The following is a 20,361-nucleotide window of genomic DNA, read 5'->3' as shown; positions in this document are numbered from 1 at the left end:
ATTTAATTTAGGATTAACTAAAAATGCAGCCTGTTTAAAAATCTTCCTTTTGTGGTTTTCTGTTTTGAGCTTTTTTTTTTTTTTTTTTTTTTAGAAAAATCAAAATGGATGTTCCAGTTCGGAAGGTTCGGAAAGCAACTATTTCACTTTCTAGCTGTGTATTCATATTTTCCTTGGAGTAACCACATACACCTTCAGAAAATCCAAACACACCAAACTTCCTCGTCTAAAGGAGTTTTTTCCAAATATGTGTTCTGAGTATATTACATGGAATAGGTTTACTAACATAATATGCTTTAGGAAGTCAATTAATGAGCGCTAAAAATCCAAACAGAACCTTTCCCAAGGGGGATATGAACCCTGCTGGGCTTCCAACAAATGAGTCAAAAAGAGTAGCAACACAGTTCAGGGGAGAGTTATTCCTGAAAATCCTTTGGGGTGGCTGGGGAATTCCCCCAAAAAAATACCAATAAAAGTTATTGCTACTGCAGGTTGTGGCTGGAAAGCAGCAGCTTGGGCAGAGCAGGCTGTGGGAGAGGGAGGGAAGATGCACTTTCCTTCTCATTTGCTCTGCTCTGGTCTGTAGGAAAATCTACATCTGTGGCTGCAGCTGCACCTCTTTAACATTCAGACAGTTTCATCTTGATTTTCATCATCTCCATTTCATCTTGAACCAGAAGAGTGGGAATCAGAGAATAGACTTCTGCTCGCTTGCTTTTCAAGCAGCCTTTTCATTCCCCCTTTCCCACTGGGTTGTGTTTTCCAGGCAGGATCAGCTTGTGGCTGTTCCCTTTCTCCTTGGTTTGCACGGATCTATAAAATGCAGGAAAACAGAGAAATACAAGGGCAGCTCATGGGCTGTACAAATCCACAAATATAGCCTAAAAATACAGCATCACCTGTGTTTTATGTTCAATATATACTAAACATTAACTTCAATTCCTCTGAATAATCAGGTGAATGATTATTCAGTGCTTTGAATCCGTGTCATTCTCTCAGTGTAAGTTAGATGGAATTTAGAGACAGTCACTGTCTCTTTATCTTTCATGTTGAGACCTGGAGAATTTTACCTGGCTCTGATTTTTAAACACTTCACTTACATTGCATAAATGATCTCCAGTACCCCAGCAGAGATTTGAAGTTGGAAGACTAATTACAGGACCTGGGTCACTGCCTATTTATTTTATTTGGTTGAAATATTTGAAATACTGTAAGGATAATTTTAAAATATCCCATTGCTCTCCATATAAAAATACCTAAGATGATGATTAACTCTAAAAATGAGATTGATACCCTTTGATTTCAGTGTAACTTCACATATTCAGAAATTACTCACATTTGTGTCTGCAAATACTTAGCCCTGTAGCTCTATTAGAAGCAAACAGGATTTGTATATGTGAGCTGTCAGCTTATTTGATCTGTGCATTCACTCAAATGCTATTTGCAGGCAAGTGCAATTACACATGTAAAGTGCAGAGAAAAATGGATTAAACAGGTTTGGAACCTCTCAAAAAAATTACCCTGTGTATATTTTAAACTAGAACAGCTTCTTCAGAACAGCTAAAATAAATTCTACTCAAATATGTTACACTTGCCAAGCGTCCTCTCCAAAATTATCCAGGGGTAAAGAAGATGGGATATTGTACATATAGTTTTGGGAACTGCCACACTCGAGTTCTTCTCCATTGCTTTGAGTGACCCTGAGCAAAGTAAATGAACTTTTTTGTTCCTTGGCTGTAAACAAAAGAAAAATAATTTCTACTTTCAGTTGATGCACTAACACTGCAAATGGAATTAGGATCCAACAGTGTCAGCTCAATGCAGCCAGGGCTGAGTTGTGACACTTCCCACACACACAGCATTCTGCTAAATCAAAACACTGATCTACAAAGCAGAGCTGCATTCTAGATCAGATAATCCTTTAATTTACTTTTCCCTAAGTGGGCTTTTGACATGGGATCTATAAAACTCCCATCATGCTGCTGAAGCCGATAATGTTATAATTTACCTCTGAGCAGGAACCAGATGTTCTTCTTGTCACAGGGACATTGAAGAGCCCATGATGATTATCCCCCAAGTCTTGACAAGGGGTGTGTGTGTTCCTAGTCCTTGGTTGGACTGTTCTATAAAAAACATGAGAATATTAAGGTGAACATGTTTAATATCTTCCCTAAGGCTGCTTACACTTACTATTTATATTTGGTGTTTATCTGTCACTTTGCCTCTTTTAAATCACTTATTATAACTCATGAAAGCGAACTTTTACCAAATCTCTTGAGACCAAAGCTGCTGTGAGAGAAAACAGGAGGGAATTCTGCTGTGCTTGCAAAACAGCCCCACAGGAGAACATTTGTACTTGCACAGAGAACAACTGCTCCCTAAAAATGATTCAAACACTGGAACTGCAAACAGACTCAAGTTATCACAAAGCAAATAGAAATCATTGTAGGCCTCTGAAAAAGGAAACTACGTTTTTAGGGTGTTAGGAAGAAGAAGGAAAGTACAAGAAGAGTTGCTTTTCAGATCTAGGAAAAACTAAGCTCTGATTTCAGCAGTGTCGTAGTTTTTCAGACAAAATGGAGGAATTCTGACTCCTGTTTGCCTGGAAGAGTGTTTTCTTTTCCCAGAAGTGAAAAGATGTTGAAGTAACTGAGAATGCTGTGCTCCATTCCTGTAAGAAGTGGCCTGGAGTGCTGCGATATTAATTTGATTATCAAAGGTGACAGGACCTGATCCCAGTCTGGCATCTGCTGGATAAGTCAGTGGTGTAAAATTTTGTGCTCTCTTGGGCAAAAAAGGAATTAAAACCATATAGACTTAAACTGTCAAATCTAACAATTAGTGCTGACCAAAACATGAATGTTTTATTTGACTCCTAGTAGAGATTTTACAGAAATACTGATCTGCTCTATTAAATTATGCAACTGAATCTACTGGAGATTTACTGTGTGGATTAATTCCAGTGCACACCTTCACATAACCTATGTGGTATTCTTCTTTCTGTTTTTTTAAGAAGTGGACCAAGATGACCAAGTCTGAAAAACTGTAAGGATAATTTGAAAATATCCCACTGCTCTTCATATAAAAATACCTAAGATGATGATTAAAAATGAGATTAATACCCTTAGATTTCAGTGTAACTTCACATATTTAGAAATTACCCACATTTGTGCATGCAAATACTTAGCCCTGTAGCTCTATTAGAAGCAAGACCAAGATGACCAAGATGACCAACTCTGCATTTAAGTGTGACCACATTTGTGGTGACATGACTTATTGTTTTCCTGGGTCATGCTTTTCCCAAATATTGCTGTCATTCCAGTTCTTATCCCTGAGCCAGGAATGTGTTTTACAGCTGCTGAAGCAGCCACTTGTCCAGATAAATTTTATGCTTGCTCCCTGATAAATCTAGATATTGCCTTTTGTTTGTAATAAAATTAAATCAGCTTCCCCAAACTGATGATCCTACTGCACAGTCCAATTTTTTACTTTAATTTTACATTGCCTCAAGGCTGTTTTATTATACAATGAACTCTTTAATATTTTTTATGCTTCGTGTTCTGAACCACTGAACCGAAAACCTGTGATAAATTACTATTCTATGACACTTTGACTTCAATTTTTTGTAAGTAAACACTTCTGATTTGTTTCATAGAATGCATTACACAGTTCTTGCTCTACTAAGAAGCTTAAGTAAATCAGGAAAGCTTTGGTTGCATTGGACAAATGAGGAATTGTGATGGCAAACAAAGCTCCAACATCTGGAGGGGCACTTGTAGAAGTACCCAACACATCATTTGGCTGGGCAAATGAACCTGTATCTGGACTGGTGTTTGAAATCCTGAGGGATACTTATTTACCATTTTTGTCTTCCTTTACAGTGCAGGAACGTTCTCCAGCATTAATGAAAGCCATCACTGGCATTTCAAAATGCCCTGAAACAATTACAGCTCGATTGGCCTCCAGAAATGGATCTGAGCATTGAACTCTTGATCACTCCTTAGAATACTGTGAGTCACATCATGGTCCTCTGGATGGGCCTGGTTATTAGTGTTTTAGAGGCTTAACTAGATGAGAAATAGCTCAGTTGCAAACATCTGTCACTTGAACTCCCAGATGAACCACTTGCCTACATAACCCATTTAAAAAATCACTGGGACATGGCAGGGGTACAACAGAGACCTCAAGCTATGGTATATATTCAGTATAAAATCCCACAGAATAACAGGAAAGTGCAACTTAATTTTTTCACTAATAGCCTGTTACTACTGGAGTAACAATCCTGAGTGAATCTACTTCATGGGCAACATATAATTTCTTTTTCATGAAAACAAATGTTTCCAAGTTATGCTCATTATGCAGCGTGGACACTGTGTTTTGAAGGAGATCACCCTGGCCAGGAGGATCAGTTTTTTATTTAGCTGTAATGTGAAGACACTTGTGTTTTGGAGATGGAACTGTGCCATTCTGTATCTTTTCTGATTGAGATTTGAGAGTCCTCCTCCTCCCAAGACCTGTGTACTCACAGTGTATGACTGTGCAGAGCCCAAGCAGGAGGGACCCTAAAATTAACTCCTCCTTTAATTAAAACCTAAGATGCACACTGTTCCCTGCTTTTTTTGTTAATAAACCCTATTGCAATAAAATATTTTTATTTGTTAATAAACCCAGCTGCAATAAAAGGCTGCATCTGAGGTTGCACAGCATGTGGTAACAACCACAGGGGTAACTACTTGTTTTTACAAGTGTAGTATTCTCATCTCAGTGGGTGATTTTCTATACTTTTTTAAGCTTCTCTGGATTGAAGGCTTTTCATTTCCAAGTGACCCACAAGATTTTGAATCAGAAAGGGTTAAACTTGCCTAGACAGTGGTAGGCAGATTCAGAAAACAGCTGCACATCCCACTGCTGCAGTTATAGCTTTATTTTGTAGGCTGTACATGTCTGTACAATCAACTGGCTTTACCCCAAGAGCAATCAAACACACCAACTACACAGACAGAAAGTCTTTTAATTTTTCACATATTCGTTTTTTAATAAATTCAAAAATTGTCCTCTGGAACTTGTTTCTGCTCTGTACTCTGGCATGTGGCAGTGTTAGCTTAGAGTTACTCACTGGTATCACAAAGATGCAGAGAATTTGTTTCTAGGTAATCCTTGAACTAATGTTCCAAAAAAAAAAAAGGAGCATTGAGGGGGACAAAAAAAGGGACATGAAGTAGTCCCAAATTTTTAAAGGGGAAAACGGGTATCCCTGAGTTCAAGGATAATGTAACCAGTTTTGGTCTCTATAAATTCTGTCAGAACACTCAGTAACTTCTTTTATGAAAAATGAAATGCTTGTAGCTCGTCTTTTTGCAAGGCCCTACAAAGATTTCCTGTCCAAATTGCAGTGAAATAATTGGAAGTCAGCTGGAAAAGTTTTAATTAAACCCAACACGCAGCAGCGTGAGGGGTGAGGGAGGACACGCAGAGTATGGTCAAGAGTGTTGACTGCAGTTTTTGATCCACCTCATGGCACTGTTTGATTGTTCATAGCAAGGAGATCAACATTTTTACCAATCCAAACACAAAATTCATTAGTGCCACGAGAGAATAATTATCAGCTCGTCCACAGGTAGTTATGCAGCTAATGACCTGAAGATGGAGTGTAATTAAAGCCTTCACTCACCAGCTTCATGAACTCTAGTGCACTTCCCTGTCTCTTCATTTATGTTCTGTTCATTAAAACTGTACAGATCATTAACTCATTAACAGCTGCAGAATGCAAATGTAGTGAACTAGAGGGAATTTAATATCTCCTTGGTTGTGAAGTATGTTCCAAAGCTGGGCTGATAATTTTTTACAGCTATTAGAGTGCTCCTGTCAATGAAGGAAGCTTCTAAAAAAAAATTAAAGCTAACAAGAATTAATATTTCACAGTTAAATAGCCAACCCAGCCACCAGACAAGGAAGGGAAAGAACTACTGTTCTAAAAAGTACAACTCAAACTGTTGTTCTCTCTACCTTCTTTACTCAAAGGGCTGTTTCTAAAGGTACTGACCTTGCCTTTTTTTAATATGGTAATATAGGAAAAACTCCCTGTGTCTCTTCACTGAGGTTATCCCATCGACAGCATTCCAACAAACATGGCCAGGGTGTGGAATAACTGGAATGATTTGTGCATGATAATCAGTTGCATACACTGATGTGTGTCAGAGGGTTTTTCTCCTCAGCTCTGCAATGTGCTTGGGCCAGAGGAGGCACAGCCAAAGAGGAGCACCTGGGCACCTCACCCTGCAAACTCCAAGTTCACTCAGCTTCCACTTGACTCGTGGAAACCTGTGCAGTCAAGAGCTAATGGTAAAAGATCTTATAAAGAAAACACTATTCCAGGGCTATTTGATTTCCTCTTGTTATTAGAAGTCCTTTTGAGGTCAGGAGACAGACGTAGGTGATTGTTCTGGTGCCCCCAATATCAGGACATAGAACTGGTGGAGCAAGTCCAGAGGATGTCACAAAGTTGCTCAGGGGATTGGAGCAACTCCCCTATGGAGGCAGGATAGGAGAGTTGGGGCTGTTCAGCCTGGAGAAGAGCAGGTTCAGAGCACTTTCCAGTATCTGAAGGGGTTACAGAGGAGCGGGAGAGGGAATGTTTGTCAGGAACTGCAGTGACAGGCCAAGGGGGAATGGGGTCAAACTGAAAGAGAGGAAATTTAGATTAGAGATTAGGAGGAAATTCTTCCCTGTGAGGGTGGTGGGGGCCTGGCACAGGTTGCCCAGAGAAGCTGTGGCTGCCCCATCCCTGGAAGTGTCCAAGGCCAGGTTGGACAGGGCTTGGAGCAACCTGGGCTAGTGGAAGGTGTCCCTGCCCATGGCAGGGGGTGGAATGAGATGAGCTTCAAGGTCTCTTCCAACCCAAACCCCTTCTATGATTCCATAACTTCTACTGAGAAGGACTGGCCCTACTCAAGGGTTTTGGGGTCAGTCCTTGCCATGCCATGGTGGTTCTGAACATCCCCACCCAAGCTCTTGAGGGCCAGAATTTCAGAACAGCTCCACTCCCTCTCTCCTGATTTCAGGAAAAACATCACTACTGAATGGGAGTTTTTTGTACAGTTCTTGGTGATCTTTAATTTTTCTATACCACAAATTCCCGTCTTTAAAAGGAAAATAGAGGATTTCCTCCATTCCTCTTCCTCCATGGCAGAAAAATAGTAGTGGGAGGATACTCATGGAGGTAAAACTGCAGTGATAAAATATTCAGCATTTTGCTTTATAATGTGACATATCCAGGGTGCATTATATGGGGCTGTTACTCATCATTAAGTCATGGATGGGACAATAGTTCCCCCAGATCAGACCAGTGGCCTTTTTCTAGGCAGTTCAGTTAACTTTAAAAAATGACTATACTTTTACAAGTATCATAGCAAAGAAGTTAATTAACAGGGCATTTAATCACATTTCTGGGCACCAATACATCAGGTACAGATGTCATTTTCATTAATATCCTCCAATATTTATATTTTTCAGGACTCTGTAAAAGTGCTGTTAATGGACTTGAGAAGAAGAGATAATTTTCTGGCTGAACCGAGCCTGTGTGATTAAGTGCTCAGTCTCTGGTAACAAATGAATGCAACAACCTTTAAATCCTTTCCTTACAGACAAATGAATGTATTCCTCATCATAATATTGCTGGAAATCCAGACAGGCCGGGGCATCTCTGTGACTTCCTCTGCATGAGTCAGATTTACATCGCTGCACTGGAAAGGAAAAAAAAAAAAGAGGGGCTGTGACGACAAGTTGATAAACAAGTTAAAATAATATAATTTGCACTGTGCCATTTGTATGCTGTCAGTGCACACATAATTCCAAAAATCACTGTGGGGGAATGCATTAAAGGGCTAAATGGTGCTGCTGGGGACATTGAGTCCTGATGCCTCCTCCTGCCTCCCAGCCCTGAGCAATTTGCACGGCAGAGCTGCGGTGGGAGAGAGGGAAGTCACACTCCTCTGCCAGTAGTGCTGACATTTAAATTTGATGTCAACGTTACTTCTCATCCTGATTTCAAAATCCCTCGTGCTAATAGTGCTTAAGCCTTAATTGCACATTTAATCATTAGAATTACAGGAGGGCTCTGGGAAAAAAACATGCAACGGGCGAAGATACCCAGAGCAAATCAAATAGGAGAGACACGGAAAAGGAGTCATTTTCTGTTTTACAGAAAATATTAAACATGTTTTTCAACGGTGAAATATGACATCCCTGGAAATATCATCTTCATTCTGCTGAATGTTCCGTGCTTACTGTAACTAATTATCTAAAATTTGTCTGTTTATCTACAATCTTAGTGTCTGAAGGATGTACTGCCATGAATTAAACTCAAGCAAGGCACTCAGTTTTCTCTAGCTGGCAGGTTTTTTTAAAGCTCTGCGCACCAAAAATCCACCCCACATCAGAAATATTCTGTGTTTGAAGAGAAAGACAGATTTTTAACTTGATAATTAAAATACTTGACTTCAAATAGAAAATCAATCTTATCTACAGGCTCTCTGAACTCAACATTTGAGACTGTCGATGAACTTGTCACCAAGGAAAGAAATGTTACAAATGTTACAAAGCCTGTGAAATAATGACCAGAAATTGGAAGCTAAGTCAGGAATGAGACGTCTGAGATGTCAGAACTGCAGTTTCTGTATCAGTGCCTGCATCTCATGCAGCAGAACTACTTTGAGAAAAGACTTTAAACCAAACTCCACAGACAACAGAGTAATTCTTACTCCATGTGTTACTCCGACACATTTCTTACTGGCATTTCTTTGACCAGTGCAAGCCTTTTGGTTGGGTGGGCAATGTCTGACAAATGAAACTCTGATTTCATAACTCAGCTGCCAGCTACCATCCCTTTGTTAGAACTGGGCAAAAATAGAGCTCACTTTTTCAGAAAAAGTTGTCCTTTTCTCACTGAAAAGCCATTTGCTCATAAAAAAAAAAAAACTTTAAAAGCTTTTTATAAAGAATCCAAAAGTATGAAACTGATCTGGAGGCTGACCAAAAGTGGGATGAAAAACAGAAACTAATCCCATTTCTGACAGTGGGAATAGGTTTGCTTTTGTATCCAGCTCAATTCTACAGTCTGCTCTCAGAAAATCGATTCCACTGCTTCTGGTTTAACTGCCACCAAACCCAAATTGATACTGCAGAGGAAAACTGAAATGATGAATTAAGATGGTTTTGACCTTTTCGCAGTAATCAGTGGCATTATAGAGATGAGCACTTCTGAATTACAGGCAGCACATTGTTGTGCTGCATCTTGGTTCATGAAATCCTCCAAAGTCCAGCGTGGGAATGGCATCCATTCCTTTCCAGGAGCAGGTGTGAAGCCAGGGAATCTTGGAACCTCTGCCTTGTGCCCCTGTGAGTTTTCAGTGCCATTTGCTCTGGTGTTGCTGGTCAGACCAAACCATGACAACTCTTTGCTGTCAGTAATTCCCAGCTCTGCTGACATCACTGTCATCTTGCTTGAGGTTCTGCTTCTCTATTTCCCTGCCCTGCTGACATCCTCCCTCCTCTAGTTCACCAAATAACATCAGGCTTGGAAATCTCCTCAACTCCTGCCTTCCACTCCAGATATAACACCAGCTGTATGATCCTCACGGTTTCAGCTCCCTGGAAGGCTGTTCTGCTTTAAAATGGTTTAAAAGCAAACATCTTCCTCCCCTGAGTGCACCATGTAGGGAGCAGATGAAATCTCTCCTGAGCTCTCTCTGCATTACCAGTAGCAAATCTGTACTTTCTTGCATAGAAAATTAGATAAAGCATCTACTTTGCAGACCTTTAATTTAATCTAGAGGCTGATACCATATTGCCTCCAAGCTTTAGTTCTTGAAAAAAAAAGAACCATGAAAGATGGACAGGCTGTGCTAATGATATTTGACAGTTCTTTTTCCAAGAGAACACCCTCCAATAATGTATTTCCAAAAGAGCAGGGATTTTCATGGCTAACATATGTTGGAATTACAATGACTAATGGCAGGTTGTGATGCAAAATGACGTGCATGATGTCCTCCTTCCCCAGGTTTATTATGAGCCCACACCTCTCAAATCAAGTTCATAATCAGCTTCATTTTTTTTGGGGGGGGGGAGGTATGTTCTTGCATCTGTGGGGCCATTACCAGCAAATCAATGTGACTTAAAGTGACAGAGAGCAGGATTAGATTGGATATTAGGAAGAAATTGTTCCCTGTGAGGGTGGTGAGGCCCTGGCACAGGTTGCCCAGAGAAGCTGTGGCTGCCCCATCCAGATTGGATGTGGCTCTGAGCAACCTGGTCTAGTGATTTCTGAACTGGTTCTTGTCCTCTTTTCTAATTTACAGGAAAGAGCTGCTGCTAATATTGGGAGCTAAAGTGCATTTTTCATTTAAAATGCAAAGTCAGAACTTTAAAAAAAATTGTTTTTCTGACAAATCCCTCACTGGCTGCATCTCTTCTGCAATTTAAGCTGAATCAGGAGTCAATTGGCCAGTTCCTGACTATATTTTCCTCAAGAAAGTATTCCAGTGGTGCTCCCCAAGACAGGATCATTTTTGCTGTTTTTTTCTTTTTTTTTTTTAATTTGTCAATGGTAATGAAAATGGCACTTTGGAAATCCTGCCTTTCCTGTGTTTTCCAGTTTGAAGGGACAAAGCAAGCCCTGAGAGACCATTTCAACACACATCCATGTCTCTTCAGCAAGGCCCTAGTACACTGCATTTTCTAATAATTTCTGTATCTATTCATCAGTTCATCCACTTGATTCTTTTCTAGTATTTGTCTTAGTATTCTTAGTATTTTTTTTGTTGACTCTGAACAAAGCTATCTGTTTTCTAGGCCTTCTGTTCCCTCTAATGTCCCAACAGAACCTCAAAATTAAAAGCTTTTGTATTATTTATAGAGCTTATACATAGATTCCCATGTGTTACCTGAATCTCCATAGAGCCTGTGGTGGGCTTTCTTCATTTATAACAATTTTACAACCCTGTTTGCTTGGCTTGGATTAGGAATGGAGCAGGTTTTTGAGTACCTGGGTAGCCCAGAGTTGCACACAGAGCCCTGATTTTAGACCAGCCCTATTCTGTCACTCTTTATTGATGACCTTTCATAAATCAATGTGGGCTCAGTTTTGTCTGACACTCATGAGCTGTGAAGTCACGAGGAGCTGGAGACATAAATCAGGCAGCCAAGGGCTCATTGTGCATTCAGTGTTCATGCAACAGTGGTTTGAGATAAAAACCCAGATAAAACACCATCCAAGCTGCACAAACAGCGAGGATCCCACACTCTTAGCAACAAAACACCTTGTGGTTTTTAAAGGTCAGTGAGTGGGATCCCACACAGTATTCAGAGGTATCAATGTGCCTGTTTGCTCACGATTTCAGTACCTGTCTGCTGTAAACAGAAACCAAAATATTTACAGTAAACAGATGCTACTTGCCTGATCCCTTCCCTGCTGCTCCTTAATACTTGCAGCTCTCACCAATTTCTGGCAGCTCAAGATGTTCAGCATTTCTAAATATCAAACTCTCTGCTCTGTTTATACAGAACTGAGTTCCTGCTCTGGGAGTGGATCCTCAGCACCACGCAGGGAAGTTCACAGGCCACAAATCATGTGTGAAGCTCTCACATGATCTAAGGAAGCCACTAGGCATGAAAAAAACTTGCACTTTTTATTTTAAGCAAGTTAATGGGCACAGTTCCTTAAGATAAAGGCAAAGCTCTGCATTGGTTATTTGGTGCAGTCTTGGAGAAAAAGAGGAAGAGCAGCATCATCAATTCTGTTGTCCCAGAAGTCAAAGCAGGCTGGAGAATGGACAGGTCCAGCATTGTTCTTGTCCAATTATTTAATCATTGGGCATTTTAATGAATGTCATAAGAAAAAACAGTATCACCTTGAACATGAAGGGTTTAATTATACACTATAAGCAAATAGAATTACATCCCTTTTTCAGAATTATCCAGTGAGCTCTGAAAACACCTTTTTACTTTGTACCCACCACTCTGTGTATCAAACAATAAAATAACTCTTAAATCTCATCAAATGAAATCCCAAAGTCATTGAAGAGATAATAAACTGGGTTACAATACTCACCTGGTATACAGTTAAATGTCTTTCATATACCTTTAAGTGGTTATTAATCTCTGAATTAGTTTAGAATACATTAACCTTCAAGGTAAATTAGATCAATCATGAAAATGACTCACAAGACTAGGTCTATCTTTTTTGCTCAAATTCAGAGTGTGTGCCAAGAATTTAACAGCATTCCAATGCAGCTTTTCCCTGAAAGTATAACAATTATCAGGGACAGGGGCTGTACATTCATATTCTTCTTGATGCTGATGGATAAAGTTGTTCCTTAGGATAAAAGGAATCAATGAGAACCAAATGTTTACAGTTGTGCATGAGGGGAGTTATGCTGTGAATTCAGAATGACACAAAGCCAGTGAAAATTAGGTGCAATCAAATCATCAGCTCAATTTATTTTCCACTCTGGATTTATTTTAGCCTTGTTTTGTAGAAGGGACTGAAAAGCTCAGTCTGCTCCACTTTGCACATGGCACACAGTCCAGACATTGGTCACATTCTGCTTCAAAATTACTCCAATCTTCAGCTTTTTAACCACAGGTCTTAGAGAAAAGAGGTGCTTAAACACTCAGGTGAGACTGTACCACACTGCAGGTACTAAAGTCATCCTGTGCATTGCCTAAGAACTGAAAATTCAGTGTTTAGCCACTGATTTCTAAAGGAATGTGAGAATATTAACACTGAGCAGCAAGAAGACTAACCTGAAGTCAAGGGGGGGTTTAATATGATGATGGTGAGTTTTGAGGAGGTGTTCAGCAAATAATGGATTGTGCTGTTGCAAAAACTCCACGTGTAACTGTGCATGGCCCAGCTGACACCAGACAAGTCACTGAGACAAACTCAGGTTCCTGTTTGTGAGAAGATAAACTATTGTTACAGGAGCCTTCAGATGCCACCAGTGCTCAGTGTCACTACTTACAATGCTGTCTCCCAAATCTACACTTCCAACCCTCAGCTGGGAGAGGTGGCACCAGAGGTGCCCTTGCTCGAGCTGTCGTTAGTGAAGCACAGCTTTTGTAGTCATAACACACTGAAAATTGATGTCTTGAAACCTTTCCTTTGGCTGGGAAGGGGATTATTGTATTAAAACTTCAAAGCCTGCAGTTTGCCCTGGATCACAACACTTGGAAACAGGAGATTTGCAGTGCTGATAGGTGACATATTGACTCGATGTGCTTTACAAATGGACAAAAAAAACCCAAACCATAAATCAGAGCAGCTTTTAATACCAACATAGTGTGTGCCAAGGGAAAAGGAAATGCACATATGACTTGCAAAGTGACATCTGAGAGCATGATGGAAAAGAATTAATACCGAATATGGGCTCTGGTGTGCAGATACTGCAAATTAAACACCTGATTTAGGAAAGTGTTTTGCTGTTATCGAACTTCTGAAATATTTGTATACTGCTATTCTTTTTAGTGGGATCACATGGACTCTTCAGCCCTTTGCTGGACTAGAACGTGAGGGCAGAGTGAAGGGCAGTGAAGGATCTGCACCCTGACTGTGTGTGCCAGAGGGCTGCTTCCCTGAGGCACTGGGCACGGAAACATGGAATCACAGAATCCTTTGGGCTGGAAGGGACCTTAAAGACCATCTACTTCCAACCCCCAGCCATGGGCAGGGACACCTTCAACCTGAACACTTCCAGGGATGGGGCAGCCACAGCTTCTCTGGGCAACCTGTGCCAGGGCCTCCCCACCCTCACAGGGAACAATTTCTTCCCAATATCCCATCTAACCCTCCTCTCTGGCAGTTTGAAGCCATTCCCCCTTGTTCTGTCACTCCAGGCCCTTGGAAATAGTCTCTCTCCATCTTTCCTGTAGCTTCTTCAGGCACTGGAAGGCCCCAATTAGATCACCCTCAAACTTCTTTCTCCAGTCTGAACAATCCCAACTCCCCCAGCCTTTCCTCCCAGCAGAGCTGCTCCATCCCTCTGATCATCTTGGTGCCTCCTCTGGGCTCTCTCCAACAGCTCCATGTGCTCCCTGTGCTGGTCCCCAGTTATCTTGGCCATGAACAAATTCAGCCCAGGATGGTGAACTCTGCAGTAGAACAGGGAGATTTCCCTACAACTAATCCCAGCTTCTCCTGGGCCTGTGCTTGTGATTTAGCACAACAAAGGCAGGCACACCCAGATCCCATTTTGGGGCAAATCTCTATAAAATCACAGCAATTCAGCAGCAAGGCCACAAAAACCTGCTCCTCAGCCTTTTCCTTTTGAGCTCTTTTGCACCTGCTGGGGTAATGTTCCTACTTCATCCTAATTACAGAGAATTAAGTAAAAGCTTTGTCCTTGTGCATCTAGGGATGAAGACAGCACTTCAGCAATCTTGCTGCAATTAAATACCAGGCTGGATGTGCATGCTGTAATTAAAACTATGTCTGTTTCCTTAAAACAAATCAGTGTTAATTGGCATTCTAATTGAAAGCCTATTAAATACAGTGATAAATGCTATCTGAGAGATTATTTAAAATCTTGACACCTACATGATGCTTTACAAAGCTCTCAAAACATTGACTAATTCACCCTTGCAATAGCTGAGGCAGATAAGTAAATACAGCCAGCTAATCTGAGGAGGAGAAAAAGAACCGAACAGGAATTTCATTAATAAAAGAAATTTCAGAAGCATGCTGATTTTGGTTCAATGTTCAAAAAACGAGACATTAAGGTGTTTTTATATTCTCACAGCATCCAATCAAAACAAACAGTTCTTGTAGTGGGTCAGAATGCAGTCCAGGAATGCCCTGTGCTCACGATTGTGTCAGAGAGGCCACAAAAGCTTATTTTAATATCCTTCCAGCCCATGCCATTCCTTCAGGAACAATCCATAGTGGGCAAAAGAGAGGTAAGAATAAAACTAGTCTATGGCAATGTTCCCTCTGTGCAGCCCCTCAGCCTGGAGAACTGTTGCCCTGATTTCCTCAATCAGAGGGATTATGTGTGTGACTTTTATGTAGGATACAGGAAAATATTCATTGACTGAAGATTAATGGTTGGCTTAAGCCTTAAAACATTAAATTAATGATAAGAGTTGGGCTGACCTACATTTTGGTCCTACATTCACCAGATTACAGGAGATTGGTGAAGTTTATGTTTAATTCACTTCCTTCCTCTGGCCTAAAGTGTCTGGTGCCCTCAGGGGTGGTTTAGCAGAGCCAAGAGTCAAGTCTAAGAGTCTGGGATATTTCTCCCTCCTGTCTTGTTCAGTATAAGGAAAGCTCTGCAAGTTATTCCTCTTTGACATCCAACTCAGGGAATTCTTGAGCTAATTCCTAAGCTAACCACCAAGTTACTGCACGTTGCCACAGCAACAGGAATCAGCTGAAACTTCGTGACAATATTAAATAAATCTTTGCTTTCATATAAAATGAAACACAATTTTATTTTATTAGATGTTTGTCATATCAAATCTAATGGCAATAAAATTATGTGTCAAGAAGTTCCAGGCAGTGACAATAAATAAAAGCCAAGCTGATGTGACATTCCTGTGCTGATGTCACCAAGCAGCACCATAAATACACACATTCCTTGGCTGGGAAGGGAAAGCTTCCAAAGTCCAAACTAGATGCACAAAATGCAAAGCACCAGCTCAGTGCCACTGCTTGGGGAGCAATAAAAATATTATCTTAGTTCCAAGTCTCATCTGAAATAAATTTGGCTACCACAGTTCAGTATCATATAGGTAAAATAGTGATTTTTTTTTTAAGCCTTGTGTGCAATGCAAAGCTGACTATAAATTTGTACTTTTTGCCCTCTAGTTATTTCTTCTTCAAGAGCTTAAAAAACAAAAAGAAAACAAGAAACCCACAATCAACCAACCCACAATATAAAGCATCATATAACCAATTCTTCATCCCACAATACTTTGTACCTGCAATAATGAGCTGTGAGAAGTGACTGCAGAGGTAAAAATGAGTGTTATAAAACACTCCTTGACTATTCATAAATACCATGATCTCCTCCAGGGCTACATCCCACAGGAATGAACTGTGAGGAGGATAATCTGGGAGAGGGTAACTGCAAAACTGCAACCTCACAGTAACACCCACAAGTTGTTGTACAGCTCCTCTGTACCACTGGAGGGTGAAGACAAGAGAAAGGAAAACATCTTCAACTGTAGCTCTGTCAAATTAACACATAAATTAACGAATAAAACAAATTCTACAGTTGATATTTCTACCACTTTCCTAAATTCAAAGATCACAACTGCAATAAAATGTGTAATTATGACTAAAATTCTCATACAGTAAAGACCATTTTTTCAAAAATGGTGATTTTTAATATTTGTATCTGTCTGCATAGGTGTAGTAGCAGCATTTTCTGCATAGTGTAAAAATCAACCACTACGAATGTTATGCTGAACATCTCCAACACATCCATTGCTCCTCTCTTCAAGAGCTTCAGTTATAACAATTATTTCTCTCAGGTAGCACACACATGAAAAACACATGAACACTTCTTCAATCCCTACAAGGAGAGTCAAGACTTGTTTAAAATCTTGCCCAGAGGCTGTTTGAGATCACTGACACGTTTAACACCGTTGCTGGGAGACACTTTCAGAAGCAAACTAAAGCTTTTCTGGGTGGACTTTTAACAGCAATATTAAACAACTGGGGGACGAGGAGCTTTCACAACAGAAATGGAAGTTTTATTATTTTCCCCCCAAGTGTTAATAAAAACCAGTCTTGGGTGGAAAGCTGCCATCAGTCCTTGGCCATGTGTGTTGAGATTAATAATTTTTATCTGAGTTGATTCACCACTGTTGTTACCCAAAGGCACTCAGGTCTTATATATAAATACATAAAGTGTTGTTGTTCAAAGGCCAGCCCTGACCCATGAGTCTGGTTTAATTCACACTGATGTCCACATACTCTAAATACAATAAAAAAAAAAACCCAGACCTGTAACTTTACCAGAGCATTGTAAGTCTGGTCTGCACAGTCCTTTTGCTACAGATAACAAGGCAAGAAAATCATCCAAACTTGATATGATGGACTGATGTTCTGTGCTGGAAGGGGTAACACTTGACAGAATGTAAAAATCCACTGAACAATGTTTTCCCTCACTTGTGCTGGGCTGTGTTGACAAAGCAAATGGGGAATTTTCCTCTTGCTGAGGAAATCCTCCCTGGCCACTGTGTTTGGTGTTCTGTGTTCTGTGCAGCCCCATCAGCAGCTAATGTTTAATTACAAAATAATTTGTTTTTCTGCATGACTCACACAATCTAAATAAAGACAAACTTGGTTGTAAATAATTCCTGTCAGCCCTCATTATGCCTCCATACATCCCTATTTTTTTCTCTTTCATGAATCAGACTATTAGAATAACATTAGATAAATTATCTGAACCACTGACTCACGCAAACCAAACTGCTCAATTCTGTTGCTGCTACAGAAAATATGGCTTCAGTATTCAGAACTCTGGATCTTTTTGCTCCATGAAGTCCTAGTTATTACCACAAAATTATCTGTACTTCAGCTACACACCACTTCCTAAAATGACTGAATAATTATCCCCATTTATATTATGGAGTGTAAAGGGATCCAAGGATTTGCTCTACAAAAGTGAAGTGCACTAATGAAGGTTCCACTGGAGAAGGTTATGCTGGAGACCATCAAGTGGAAAACATTTTTATATCAGATGACGAGGTACAGAATCACAAACAAGCCTCTGAAAATACAATAAGTAGAGTAACTGCATCCTACCATGTTTGACAGAGCTTTCACCAACCTGCTTGGAAAAACTGTTGAGTCTCCTTTGCATGAGGCCCTGAAATGAGCTGGTTCTCACCAGCTTGGCTGCTTTACCTGCTCTAACTGCTGCAGCCAAGTGCCAGCCCAGCCATGGAGGGCTCTGGGACTTGCAAAACAAAACCACTCCTGAAATTGTGCTTTAATCCAAAGACAGAGCTGAATAGTTCATTCAAACACTAAGAGATCCTTGGCCAACACTCTAAATGCCCTCAGATTAAAGTAACAGCACTTTTGTGGCACATTTCAGCTTTCAGGTGCTTTACAAATGTCAGTCCCTTGACAATACAGAAAGTGACAATAAACTATTTGCATTCTGACAAAGATATTTAAAAATTTATATTGTCAAGTGCAGCTAAATGATTCATTACAGAGTGCACAGAGCATCAGGTTTTCATGGACTTCTATTACCTGACCCAGAGACAAGCAAACACAGGCAGAGTAAAGCAAACATTACAACGGAAAATAGAAATTTCCAGTCTACCAAAAAGTACTTAGAAAGTGGGGTGCCAAACAGAATAATTGCCAACTGAAAAACAACTGAAAATATTCACAAGGGAGGAGAAAGGTTACTGCTGTCAAATACTTTCAAGCAAATGATGTACAATCTGCAAATTAACTTCTACACTGACAACTTAGGAGTAAAAACGTGTTTCCTGCATGTTCTCTTTTACACATATAAAAATATCAAATGATAGCCTGGCACAGTATTTCTGTAAATTAAAAAAATTCAGAGGCTAATCTGAAAAATTCTGTTGCACAATTACTTGCCTGACTTGCAAACACAGTTGTCCAAACCATGCAAGGAAACTGGACACCCCAAGTGCAAAAAGGCACCCACATTTATGAAGTAAGGACTAAGCAAATGGGCCAGAGGCATCACACACATCAAACCCTAAAGAGAGAGACAAAAAGGGGATGGTGGCACAAAACAAGACCTCTGGCACTCCCAAAGACACTTTAACAGCCTTCCCTAAACACCAGCACTGGATATATGGAAAATTGCACTTTTAGGAGCAAAGAACAGCAGGGATAATGCCAGCTCTCCACACCTTGCCATGGTTGGGGGGTTGGAACCAGATCATCTTTAAGGTCCCTTCCAACCCAACCCAATCTATGACTTTTCCATAATGAAGCCATATCCATACTGTGGCCTACCTGGAAATCCCAATCCTTTGAAATACCTGCAGAGCTGTGACTTGCTCAGAACAGCAGTGCTGGCACAGCAGTCAACCCAGCAGGGAATTTTAAACTGGTAGCCACCAATTAATGATCTGTGACCCCTGCAGCCAAAGCTTCACTTCACTAACACCAGCAGTGGCACTCCCAGCCTGGCATGGCCTTGCCAAAAAAACGGCATTCCCAGTTCTTTGATGCCATCTACTGGGTGCTGCTCGTTATGGATCAAACTCCAGCAGTTTTCACCTGGGAAAAAAACTCTTTCAGATGTTCTTGGGTTTATAAAGTGCACTGGATGTTGGATAACACACCAAATTTGCCCCCGAGAGAGCAGCAGAGTTGCCATGGCTGGAACAATCACACTGTATCCAAGAGGAGCTGAACCATTCACTCAGGAAATAAGGAAAAACTTGGGAGTGTTTCCTGAGGCACAGGCTTGAATTAAAACCACAACATTCACACTGCTTGAAGAGGAGATGCTGCACAACTGACACAGGATTGCTTGGTATTAGTAATTTTATAAAAATGTACTCATCTCATAATCTGATTATTTCTATTAAGAATAGCAGCTGAAGATTAATATTTGGTCAGCTGAATTCTCTGTCCACTGTTTCGGGAAATAGCTTAGAAAGATGATTTAAGTTTGCTAAGATTTAATTTTTAAAAGTCAAGCCATAATGAGCAGGTGGACAAATACATTAATCAAAGCAGCCAAAAGTCCAAAAGTGAGACAGCACCTTTTTTTTTAAGGCTGTGAGGAGTCAGCCAATTGAGACATTTAAAAATGAAATTCAACTCCACCTAGTGATGGAGGTGTAGTTTCAGGGATTGATGCTGACATAGCAACATCACCCAGGAACAATTCTGACATCAATTTGGTCTATAAATGTGGATTTAGAAACTGACTGTTGAGGAAAATTAGAAGGTAAGACTCACTACTGTGACTTACAGCATATTTTGTGATTCCAAATACAAAGTAGTAAATGACTGAATATGGTGACTCCAAAAGCTTTTCTTCAATATCAGTGTGAGCTTTAAAAAGCCTTTCTTTCTCCTCTGTCAATTTGCTGCCACATTGTGCACCAAGTTATCAGTGTAAACACTGATCCCTGAGCTGCCTGAAACACAAAAGATGCATTTAGTAGTTCCAGGAAGGCTGGTAAAACCAGCTAAAGAGCATCACAGCTGAATCCTGCCATGTATATCCCAGAGAAGCTTTTATCAAACAGCCATCACAGTGCAAATCAAAAATTCCCCATTCCTGTTGTTTTCATACTTAAGCATTTTCAGGAGTGGAAAACAAGACCAAGGAAACTACAACACAACTA

At 40.3% G+C, this 20,361-nt stretch overlaps 1 long non-coding RNA gene across 1 annotated transcript; it reads right to left on the bottom strand.

Moving 5' to 3' along the window:
- Nucleotides 1-421: 421 nt before the first annotated feature.
- LOC127478118 (uncharacterized) lies at nucleotides 422-7,713 on the bottom strand. The gene is made up of 3 exons (XR_007907126.1): nucleotides 7,623-7,713; nucleotides 2,009-2,123; nucleotides 422-813 (listed from the first exon to the last, which is right to left on the bottom strand). It is a non-coding gene; the product is annotated as an uncharacterized LOC127478118 (long non-coding RNA).
- Between the last annotated feature and the right edge of the window lie 12,648 nt (nucleotides 7,714-20,361).

This window comes from Manacus candei, unplaced genomic scaffold (assembly GCF_025592945.1).
Source record: "Manacus candei isolate 608988 ecotype Guabito, Panama unplaced genomic scaffold, ASM2559294v1 h1tg000057l, whole genome shotgun sequence".
Classification (NCBI taxonomy): Eukaryota; Metazoa; Chordata; class Aves; order Passeriformes; family Pipridae; genus Manacus; species Manacus candei.
The sequence above is the reverse complement of the archived record's forward strand: the minus strand, read 5'-3'. Positions and strand labels throughout refer to the sequence as shown.